Raw genomic sequence first — 11,760 nt, 5'->3', positions numbered from 1 at the left:
TCATGATGCATGTTTGCAACAGATGGCACTAGTTCATTTTTGGAAGTACTAGAGTCATTCGTATCTATGTTATTGCCATGTCATTTGAGAGTTGACAGTTTTGGCTTCATTCTAAAAAGAAATTGAGTGATTTAGTTGAGTTTTAGAGATTTTACAAGTTGAAGATGGAAGACTAAACTGTGCATTTTTACCATATTTTACTGTTTTACTTCCATAAAGGGAAGAATGCATGTCAAGCTTGTGGAAATTTGCATAAAGTTTATGGTGACAATGCTCTACAAGAAACTCAGTGCCAAGGATGGTTCACAAAATTCCATGGTGATTTTGATCTCTACTGTGCTCCTTGATCAGGGAGGCCCACCAAGGTGGATGATGACAAAATAAAGGCTTTGATCAAGTCAAACCCACGTTACACAACATGAGAGATTGCAGAAACATTGAACATCCATCATTCAAGTGTTCACAACCACCTGAAGAAGATGGCATACGTAAGCAAGCTCGATATTTGGGTTCCACATGAACTCAAAGAAGTTCATTTGATGTTGTGTATAAACATCTGCAATATGCTCATTAATGTGAGGAAAATTATCCTTTTTTGAAGTGACTGATAACTGGCAATGAGAAGTAGATTGTTTACAACATTGTGGTGTGCAAATGGTCTTGGTCCCAACGTGATGATTCGCCTCAAACAACATCGAAAGCAGACATCATCAAACAACATCGAAATGCTCTCAGTGTGGTGGGATTTTAAAGGTGTCGTGTTTTTCGAGCTCCTACCAAGGAACCAAACAATCAGTTTGAATGTGTACTGTCAGCAATTGGACAGTTTGTACAAATCCATCATCCAGAAACATCCAGAGCTTGTTAATTGTAAAGGAGTTGTGTTCCATCGCGACTATGCGAGACCACACACAAGTTTGATCACCTGTCAAAAATTATTGGAGCTTGGATGGGATCTGTTGCCATCCCATATGCGCCTGACCTTGCGCCGTCAGACTTACACTTATTTTGCTCTCTTCAAAACTCCTTGTGTGGTATAACGTTCAATTCAGATGAGGCTGTAAATCAGCACCTTGTTCAGTTTTTTGCCAATAAAGACAGGTCCTTCTATGAACGAGGAATTATGAAACTCACTGAAAGATGGCAAAAGATTATTGAACAAAACAGGCAATATATCATTGATTGATCTTTGTTCTTTATATAAATAAGTAACCTTTGAAAAACAGCCAAAATATGTCATGGCTTTTCTGACAACTCAATAGAATTGCTGGGGACATTTTTATTATTTTCTTTCATTTAATTTTCATTCCTTTCATTATTTTCTTTATTTTTATTTCTTTTCTTTTAATCTCTTTTTTTCTATTCTCTGTACTTGCTTTTTCCTATATTTCATGCTCCTAACACTTCCCAGTGTAGCAATAGCTACTATTTTCACTTTTCATTCAGTAAAAATGTTCCTTTTGTGACAGACATGCATGCCTCTGGAGAATACTACCAAAATCAATGCATCCTCAGCTTCTCCAGCCCAGAAGTGAATTCTAATTCATAAGACTTATTATTTATTAGGGGGCAATCTAGATCTCCTGAATACGTCTTTTCTGAAAAAAGGGAGGGCGGAAATAAGTACTTTGTATAAATCAAGGTTGTCAAGAATAAAATAACGTATTAGCAACTAATGTACAGTGCTAATATTTTTATTGTGATTATTATTGGGTTGAAGAAAATTGTTGCTTTATAGGCGACCAGAGAAATACAGTCTCAGTTTTGAGACGAAACTTACTAATAGCTGGAGTAAGTCATCTGTTCATATCATATGATTTCTGGCATGCTGAACAGGGACCAATGCCCTGAAATATACTTCTCCCTCCTGCTCACTGGTGCCTGAATGTAATTCCCTAGAGTGTCATTATTTTTACTTAAGGTTTCTCGGTCTCTCTTAACATGCAAAAGCCCTAGGAGCATAGATAAATTTGTGTCGTAACTGTATGCATGATATTTCCAATCCTTTTCTTATGCCTGGGTTTCATTATTCAGGAATCAAGACCTTGAAGGGACAGGGAAGGTTTAGAGCAGCGTTAAGTACCATAACACAGCTATATTTCAACAAGGTTGTCTGCTTCTGAAGTTTAGGATCTTGTTCCTAGTGACTTATAATTTTTTATATCCATAACTTGGTCATTTTACCCTCTGGCTACTAAATAACATAACAATTTAATTGAATGCAAGAGAGAATTACAGTAGAAAGTTGAAGCATTTTGCCATTTAAGCTGGAAAGCAAGCATTAGGATCAGAGGCTAAAGTATGACAGTCATATTTCCAGTGGCATATGGCTCTTTGGAAAGCTTCCCTGGCTAGGAAACTGGCAGTTCTGAAGTCACCTCTGGTTAGTCACATGGCTAGCTTGCTGATGGGCTGTCAGAAATTCCCGGAAGACTTTCAGAATTTTCAAAACATATTTAATTCACATTGAGTCTTTGGTGCCACTATCACCAATGGAATTACGTTCTTCTTCTATCAGAAGGACCTAAAATTTTAGTATGAGACTTAGTTGATTATTTCACCCTTTCAATATCATAGCCATCTTCACAAATTCCCATAAACTATCAGATATCCAAATACTCTTTCCTTGGATAGAAGTATCAAGATAGATTTCCCATATCAGCTGGTGGTAATTGGGCTGAAAACTACTTCCCTCCTGAATCATCTCATTATGGGCTTAAATCAACCTTTTTTACTTCAGCCCAACTCACTTCAGGAGAAGAACTTTCACAGCTGTGTGGCTTACAAGGCCCTGGGGACTCAACTGCACAATATGTTCAGTTTCTCTATAACCAAGTCTGTCTGCGAGATAGAAAATTCTGAAAGTAAAATGCTGATAACAGTCAAAGTCTTAATGATGTAGGATGTTTCTCAGAGGGTAATTTGTACTCAGGTCAATATCCTTACCTTTGGAAACAAAATATGTCTGTTCTCCTTCGCACCAAATGTTTATTTTATAATTTGCTTCATAGCTAAATATTGGGCTAAAGGATGAAACCAATGAGTAGAGTAAAGGTTAGTAGCGGCACATATAAAACAATGTAGCAGATTTGTATAATTACAAATTGCAAACATAGCTGCTTTTTTTGTTTGTTTTGTTTTTAAAAGAAACTGTACTTTCTCATAGGCATGTTTCCCCAAGTAAATTTAAATAGATTTGTAGTCCTAAAATGGGTATTTGTCACTAAATCTGATTTTGTCGGTAAGTTTTAGGCTAGATAAATATTTATAAATGAAGTGGTTCTAGTGGAAAGGTTCACTTTGGGGGATCAAAAGGACTGCATATTATCTGGCTTTGTCACAATGTAAGTTAGTAATTTTGAATGGGTTCTATAACTTCACTTGACCTCTGTTTATTCATTTGTAAGTTGTTGAAGTACTAACTTACAGACTTCTTAGAAGGCTAAAATGAGATTAAGACACTAAAGATACTTCAAATTTTTAATGCAATATCCAAAGGTACAGTTATTTAGCATATTAGCAAATTATTTCCTTGATTATTTAATCATAGATATGAGTATTCCTAAACATAATTATGCCTCTTATACCAGATTTCGTGTGGATCTCATCTGTGCATAAAAAAGGTACACCAGGATTCCCAATCAGAAAACCTGAGCTGTAAAGACAGGTATTGATTTCTGTCTATGAGCCCTTATTTTTCTGAGCCTGTTTCCATCTCAATAAAAATATCATACTAGTACCTATCTCATGGGGATATTGTCAGGATTGAATGAGATTTTGAGTTGGTGTATAAGTATATATACATTCACTGTATTTTGTAATTTGTGAAGTGTTATGCTAATCATAATAATTATAATACCACTTATACTTTTAAGGCACCCACTCCTCAATATAATCCATATTATGGTGAAAATGATGGATATAAATCAACAGCAGCAGTTGAAAACAAAAATTAGCCTCTGGCTAACTGTATAGTACAGTTTATTTTCTGGCAATATTTTTCTTTTCATCATATTTTAAGACTCTGGGTTTGAAAAATCAGAGAGCTAGTTTACACAAATGTTCCAAAGTACTTTGATCTTATGTTTTATTTTTAAAATCCCATTGTAAACTCAAAAAAAAAACCAAAAACCCAACCTTGAACTTGATTATATTCAAGGAGATTCTTTTCACTTGAAGCACGTCAATTAACTATTATCTTTCTGGTTAATAGACAGACTGCAGATTAAAATCTTTAACTCGGGCGGCCGAGTGGCGCGTTGGTGAAGAACTGGCTTGAGATGCCAGAGGGCCCCGGTTCGGATCCCACAGATGAGGGCCAGTGACACTGCCCCCTACAGCTAAGATGCTGAACAACAGCTCAACCTGGAGCTGGGCTGCCGTGGGTCACTGGCGACGGCGTAGGCGGCAGCCCCTGCTGCAGTGGGCTGCCATAAGCTACCATGTGTAGCTGGCAGCCAGAGTGAGTGGCCAGCAGCCGCTGTGAGCGGCTGTCCAGAGGCCAGCGACTGATCTGCCTCACCTGGGAAGAGTGCAATGATGGTGCCAGCTTGGGCCAGTAAAGCAGCGTCCTCCACAACTAGACTGAAGAACAAAGCAACAGCAACTTGTCTGTTCCCCTTCCCCCGATTCCCCAGCGCTGTTCCCCTCCCCCAATTTCCCAATAAAATCTTGAAAAAAAATATATCTTTAACTCTACTATGAACAAATACATATGAGGAAATATTTTCTGAATATTCAGATTAACTGTAAATTTTCAGTGGCCCCCATCCACATCCATAAAATCTGCAGGTGCGTTTCTATAAGGTAAGTTTAATGCTGTGTTTTCAATGTAAATGCTCTCTTTAAAGCTACATTATGAAAATGAGAAAGTAGAGAAGAGACTCTTGTCAATGACAATTAAAAGTGAGAGGAAAGACATTTTTTTTTGTTTTGTTCTCCATATTTTCCCACCTCTATTTCTAGGCAGTGAGCAAGCTCCCCTATTTCCCTGGCTGAGGGGTTTTGCAGACCGGAAAGCAGCATTGTTTTGGAAGACAGAATCTTCCAATCCTTGATAAAAATCTATACTCAGCCTAAAAACTGAGAGGCGTGAGGGGAGCTTTGAGCACATGGAAAATAATTTTCTCATCCTTAGAGCTGCAGCAGAGAGACAGACCTGATCTGGGGTCCACAGGATACAGAGGGGACCTGTACTTGCAGCTGGCAAGGCAGAAGCCCAGGTATGGGGAAGGCCAGGTCATGGCAGAGGTGTCAGTGCCAAGTGTTAAAGTGGACTTATTGCTGATGGGGGCAGATTTTCCTTGAGACCCTTGTGCTTCTGTAACTCACAAAAAGATACAGAACAAGAAAGACAAAAAACAGCAACCTATTTTACCTTTAGATGTTTCATCAATACATATGTTGCAAAATATAGGATTCCTTTTTTATTAAGAATCCTGGTTATTTTATCTGTGTGTATGGATAGGTAAATAGATACAGATATATTAAGATAGTTAAATAAAATCTTTTAGAAGATGATAGAGAAATAACTCAGTGTTCTAAAAATGGGTAAATAAAAGTAAAGGATCAAGGACTTTATCCTGAATATCTTGTCTGGAGTGTGGCTTGGACCTGAAGATTTTGTTAAGTTCCCTGGGGATGCTATTGTGTAGCCAAGGTTCAGAACCATGATTCTAAGTATAACTATCAGTCTACAGCAGTGGTTCTCAACCTTGCACAGGGGTCGCCTAAGACCATCGGAAAACACATATTTTCGATGGTCTTAGGAACTGAGACACCACTCCTCTATCTGTCTCCAGGCCCACATGCAGATACGCCCACATACGAGTACCCTGGTGACCCCTGTGAAAGGGTCGTTCAACCCCCAAAGGGTTCACAACCCACAGGTTGAGAACCACTGCTACAGGATATCACGAAGTACAGAGGAGCATGGCAGGTGACATCGTGAAGATGAAATTAGCAAACCTGGAATGTGAGAACTCTGTGCTCTGGTTTCTGAGGTGCGGCCCAGAAACCAGCCTCTTTGGCATTAGGTGGGAGTCTGTCAGACATACAGATACTCAGGTCTCAACCCAGATCTGCTGACTCAGAATTGGCATTTTCAAACAAGATTCTCGGGTTATGCATAGGTTCATTCATATTTGAGAAGTGCTGCTCTATAGGCAAGGAGAAATTGGTTTCTTCAATAGCAAAATAGCAGGGAGGAAATAAAAAAAAAGAGTAAACTATTTACATATACTTAAAAGATGCATCAACACATGATATGTGGAAATTATTAGGATACTGGTTCCCACAAACTAGCTGTTCAGACAACATATATGCTTGTATAGAGATTACACAAAATTTGAATTGCGTATTTGATGATATTAAGAAATTATTATTAATTTTTGAGATGTTATAAGGTCTTATAAAAATTGAGTCCTTGTCTTTTAATGATACATGATAAAGTATTTATGGATTAGAATAAAGTTTGGTATTTGATTCAAATAGTTCAGAAGGAGAAGGGAAAAGTACATTGGGTATAGATGAAACAAGATTAGACATGTGTTGATAATAATAACTGATGATGCATGATGAACATATGAGGGAGGTTCATAATACTGTTCTCTTTGATTTTTGTATACCTTTGAAATTTTCTATTAAAAAGCACAATAAATGACCTTTCCGAGTTCTACAACAAAAATCTAGTGACTTAATTCAAATTAGGTGTGTTCCCCCAAAAAATCTGTGCTTGTAACCGTCTCTTGACTTTGACTCCAGAGTGCTCAACTACTTCCCAGTGCTGCTTCCCATTCATTCAGCATATACAGTGTGTCAGGCATTGTATTATTAGCTATACAGATTTTTACAGAAAGTCCCAATGAAGGGAAAAGGGAAAGGAAACCATGATAAGCACCACAATAGAAGCATAAGCAGTGTCCTAGGACAAGTAAGAGGTGATATCCTGGTCACGGACATACACAGGTTTCACAGAAGGAATGGCATTTGACAAGTCTCATTTGAATGTTGGTAGGTAATATTTTCTAAATAGTGGGACCAACATGCACAAAGATGATCAATTATGAAATGGACCAGCATACTCATTATTCCAAGGTGGAGGAAAGAGAGTGCATGGTGAGGAAGTGCTTGTAGACGAGCATGAAGGAGTAAGGGACAGCCAGGGTAGGAAGGTAATCAGAACTGCCAGACTCTCTATATATTGGATCGTTGGAAAAGTCATGACGTATTTTTCCTATGTTTTTCATTGCAAAAATACATCATGACTTTTCCGAACCCAGTATTTCATTCAGATGACAATTAAAGTCACAGGGGTGGAGAAAAAAATCAATCACTGAAGGAGAGAGGAAGAAAGCTAAGGCAGTATCTTGAATTTAACATTTCTTGTCCCTTACTACAGCCTCCACAAGGTCTCCTGTCTCACTTCTTCATGTGTGCAGAATGCTAGTGTACACTTTCCTTTTTCTCCAAGCCCATGATCCCTTTTTAGCCTTACTTGCCTTTTAGTTGTATTTCTTGACCCATCTTTTCAGTAATGTGCCTAATAGCTTTTAAGAATTCCTCCCTCCAGAGTCCTGATAAGTGAATCATTTTTCTCTATTCCCAAATGCTGAAATGCTCAGTATTTCTAGAAAATGTCTCAGTACCATGTGGGTTTATGCCTTCATTTTTCTTTAGCTAGTTTAACAAAGATCTGTTAAAACCCTTCCATATGCCAAATACTATTCTGAGGAGCAGAAATACAGTGGAAATGAGACAAGTCTCTGTTCTTGTGAGGGGAGACATATTAGACACATTAATAAATAAGTGATGGTGGCAAGTGCTATGAAGAACAACAAAGCAGGACAGGGAGATGGAAAGTAGAGTGGTATGTATGTGCTAGTGCGTGTGTGTGCATGCGTGTGCGTGCATGTAGCATTCTAGTTTACAAAGGCTTTCTTGACGGATCATCTCTGTTAAAGTGTCTCTCTTCCTGGGTGCCTCTGACTCCCACTTACTAACTATGCACATTATAAAATGTTCAGTGGATCTTCGCCGTCTTTTTTTCTACATAATTTCTGTGTCAATTTTAATTTGTGTGACTTGCATTTTCACCATTATTCCTAAAATTATCAGTATTGAATTTCTAGGTCTAATTTTACTCACAGATGAGTTCTGGGCCCCATCCATCAGTTGCACATGGTAAGTTTTTACTGGATAATTGTGCACGTTTCTCAAACTCAACAAGAAAAAATGCAAAATGATGATCTCTTTCCTGACTAATCTAGCGGTCTGTCTTCTGGTTTGGCTTTTTAAATGATTAACACCATTTTATGAGTCGTTATTCAAAATAAAGTCAACTGCAATTCCCCTTCCTATATTACATTTACTTAAGTCAGTTTTCGCATTTTAAAGTTATCTTCCGATTCTCATCAAAATACTTTATCATTTACTTGTCATGTGGAGAAGGACAGAAAATTACACTGAAGCAGAGGTAGGTTCCAGGCCTTCAGGGTCTGGGAAGCCACATGAAGTCATGTTTCCTTTATCCCATAAGCACTGAAGAACCATTGAAAGATTTGGACAGGGCATGACCCATTTTGTGTCATATTGAAATCACTCTGGATGCATTATTGACAGATTTAAAGGCAAACAGTGGGCTTTTTTAGTGGACAGAGAGAATGTGTGTTTGGCCTACAAGTAGCAGCAAGCATATCATTATCTGCATCTTCAATTTGAATCCCTGTTCCAAAAGTATAACTTTTTTCAGAATAATTGTAAAGAGCTCAGATTAGTATTCAAGTTTTTAATGATCTGATCCCATTTCCAGTTTTGAGTTATAATTCTTACCATTGCATTAAGTATTCTCAAACTTAAAGACTCCAGTTTTTGAGTATACTCATCATTTTTCAATTTTTCCTGCCTTTTCTCTGTCATTCTCATCACAAGGAAAACCATTAATGTAAACACAATTGGCATTCTACTAATTCATCAAAATCCTGCTTAAAGTTCACCTTTTCTATGGAAGCTTTCTTTAATAACCCTAAATGGAAAAAAAAAATCTTCTCATCTGAGTGACTGTAAGGTTCTAGGTTTTGTTTTCTATTCTCGTGTTACTTATCAACACTATTTTACTTTATCTTATTTATCTACACATTTAATTTTCCCACTAGGTTTTAATTATGAGTAAGATTGTTTTATATTCTCTCAGAACCTAATTCAGTATTTTTTTTTGCTCATATTTTGAGTAAAATAATATTGGTAGATTGGAATAATGTTTACAAACAATGGTAAATTAAAAGTAGCTCAAAACAAGGGTCAGGAACAAGTATCACGTGGAAACTAAAATTAAAATTGTTATACTATTTAGACTTGTTCTAGATAAACTACATTTTTACATGAGGTTCCCAAGGAAAAATTAATCCTGGAGAACAGTATACACAGAATGGTTTTTGTTCCAAGCTGGGGCTCTATCTTCAAATTTCAAAGCAATTCCCTAATGAAAAAGACTTGCCCAAGTGAACTTGTTAACTAGACAGAGCATTCCTCCCCAAGGCTTAGAGGAAACCTCCAAGAGCCATTCTATTTTGGAGGCAGTATGAGAGTCAAGGGGGAGAGGAGAGATGGACAACAAAAGAGCTCAACTTCGCAAAGGAAAAAACAACTCCTTCTATCCTCGTGTTATTTCTTCACCATCCATTAAGCAATTGCACCAGAGAAGAGAGATCACCCTCACGTGCACAGGACTTTTAACCCCTTTGCTCACTAAGCTCAACCAATTAGCATAATTGCCAATAACATTTCAAGATCCTAGTTCATAATAGTGACCACTTGTCTTGAGGTTGTATGAAAAGGATGAGACAGAAAGGGCTACTTCTCTCAGCTTGCCTTAACTAACTTAGATTCTTCATTTTCCCTTTACCTTCTTTGGGTGGGTGACAGGGGGGAGAGAGTGAGAACTGTAAATCTGGTCTGATTCTTGAAGTTTTGCTTTTACTAGGGTAAGACTCTGAATGGACAATTTAGGAAGTCCTTGGTAACCTGTATAAAGCAGTGTCCTTGTAACCCTCACAATGATGAAGAAGGACTTCAGTTCGTCAAGTTATAAGGAGAGCTTGAGGCTGAGCAGAGAGTGACTGCAGTGCGAGTAGGCATTCATTTGAGATTTGGGCTCGTTAAGGAGGGAGTACAAATAGTCTGGTCTTTGCATTACTGTGAGATTGCCTCATCACCAAGAAGACTGAAATGACAATCTGAAATTTATTGGGGAAAAAAGGTCTTTTGGGGTGTTAATATATTCAGTAAATATTCAATAGTGGCATCTCAAAGATATGGATAAATTATTTCAACCTCAATTCCAGTCCTGCTTTTAATCCTGCTTCCCATAGTTATGGAACACAGTGTCTCGAACCAAAATATTTTATTTATTTTTCCAATTCTGAAATACCCGCCCCCCCACACACACATACACACAATTTTTCAAATAGAAATTATAACAGCAAGTCTTTTAGCACATAGGAAATTTTATAGAATTGCAGAAGATTTACTACACAAACTTTCTCCTATTGCTATTTTTTCTCTGTTGGAAATTTAGAGCATTTACTAATACAGTGATATACAGAAGGCAGAAGTATTTCCACACGTTCTAATGTTTAACTAGTTCAGTCCCTATTAGCTTTAGGTGTGTCCGGAATGCAAGCATCTTTGAGATGTATAGGTAAAAAGATTTAAGAACAATAAACAATATATTTTCAATGACAAAAATACTAAATTGTTTTTCCTCTATAAAAAAGCAGCTACCTAAGAACCCTTACATTCTCTGCAACATAGTTGACCTTTAAAACTATTTCTTGGAAAAGAAAATGAAAGATATCTGCTTTGGAAATTAAAAAACAACAACAACAACAAAAAACATTTGGGGATGTGTGGGAAGCAAGTGAAACATCATGGCTCCTCTTACAAGCCACAGGGCAGAGGGGTCCAAAACCCCACGAGGGAGCCAGTGCAGCTTTCCTCCTCACTCCCTCCGTCCAGATGGCTTCCTTGTTAAGTATGGGTAAACTATTTTTCCTTTGTTCTTGGCTAAAAGATAAAATTTGTAACAGTACATAACCGTCTCCAGGTACGGTATGTGGGAAACAGTTCCTTGGACCCCCTATGACAGCATGTTCAAAGTAGAGGCCCATGAAACACTGAGTAAACTGGACATTTCTAAGAGGACCATGTCTGATGGGAAGTGGAAGGTACCAGCACAGAGCAGAGTTCATGGGAATCTCTCAGAAATCTCACAGCCACAGTACTTAACGAGAACAGCTTCTGATATACAAAGAACTCATACAACTATGGAAAAAATTCAATTAAAACAATGGGCAGAAGATCTGAATAGACATTTCTCTAAAGATGACATTCAGATGGCCAACAAGTACATGAAAAGATGCTCAACAGCACTGATCATCAGGAAAATGCAAATCGAATTACAATGAGATATTACATCACACCTGTTAGACTGACTAGTATTAAAAAGACAAGAACTAACAAGTGCGGGCAAGGACATGGAAAAAAAGGAACACTTGTACACTGATGGTGGGAATGTAAATTTGTGCAGCCACTATGAAAAAGTATGGAGATTTCTCAAAAAATTGAAAATATAACTAACAGATGATCCAGAAATTCCACTTCTGGGTATTTACCCAAAGAAAACAAAAACACAATGACTCAAAAAGATATATGCACTTCATGTTCATTGCAGCATTGTTTATAATAGCCAAGGTATGGAAGCAA

This window comes from Hipposideros armiger, unplaced genomic scaffold, assembly GCF_001890085.2.
Source record: "Hipposideros armiger isolate ML-2016 unplaced genomic scaffold, ASM189008v1 scaffold_691, whole genome shotgun sequence".
NCBI classification, from domain to species: domain Eukaryota; kingdom Metazoa; phylum Chordata; class Mammalia; order Chiroptera; family Hipposideridae; genus Hipposideros; species Hipposideros armiger.
Note: the sequence above shows the minus strand (reverse complement) of the source record.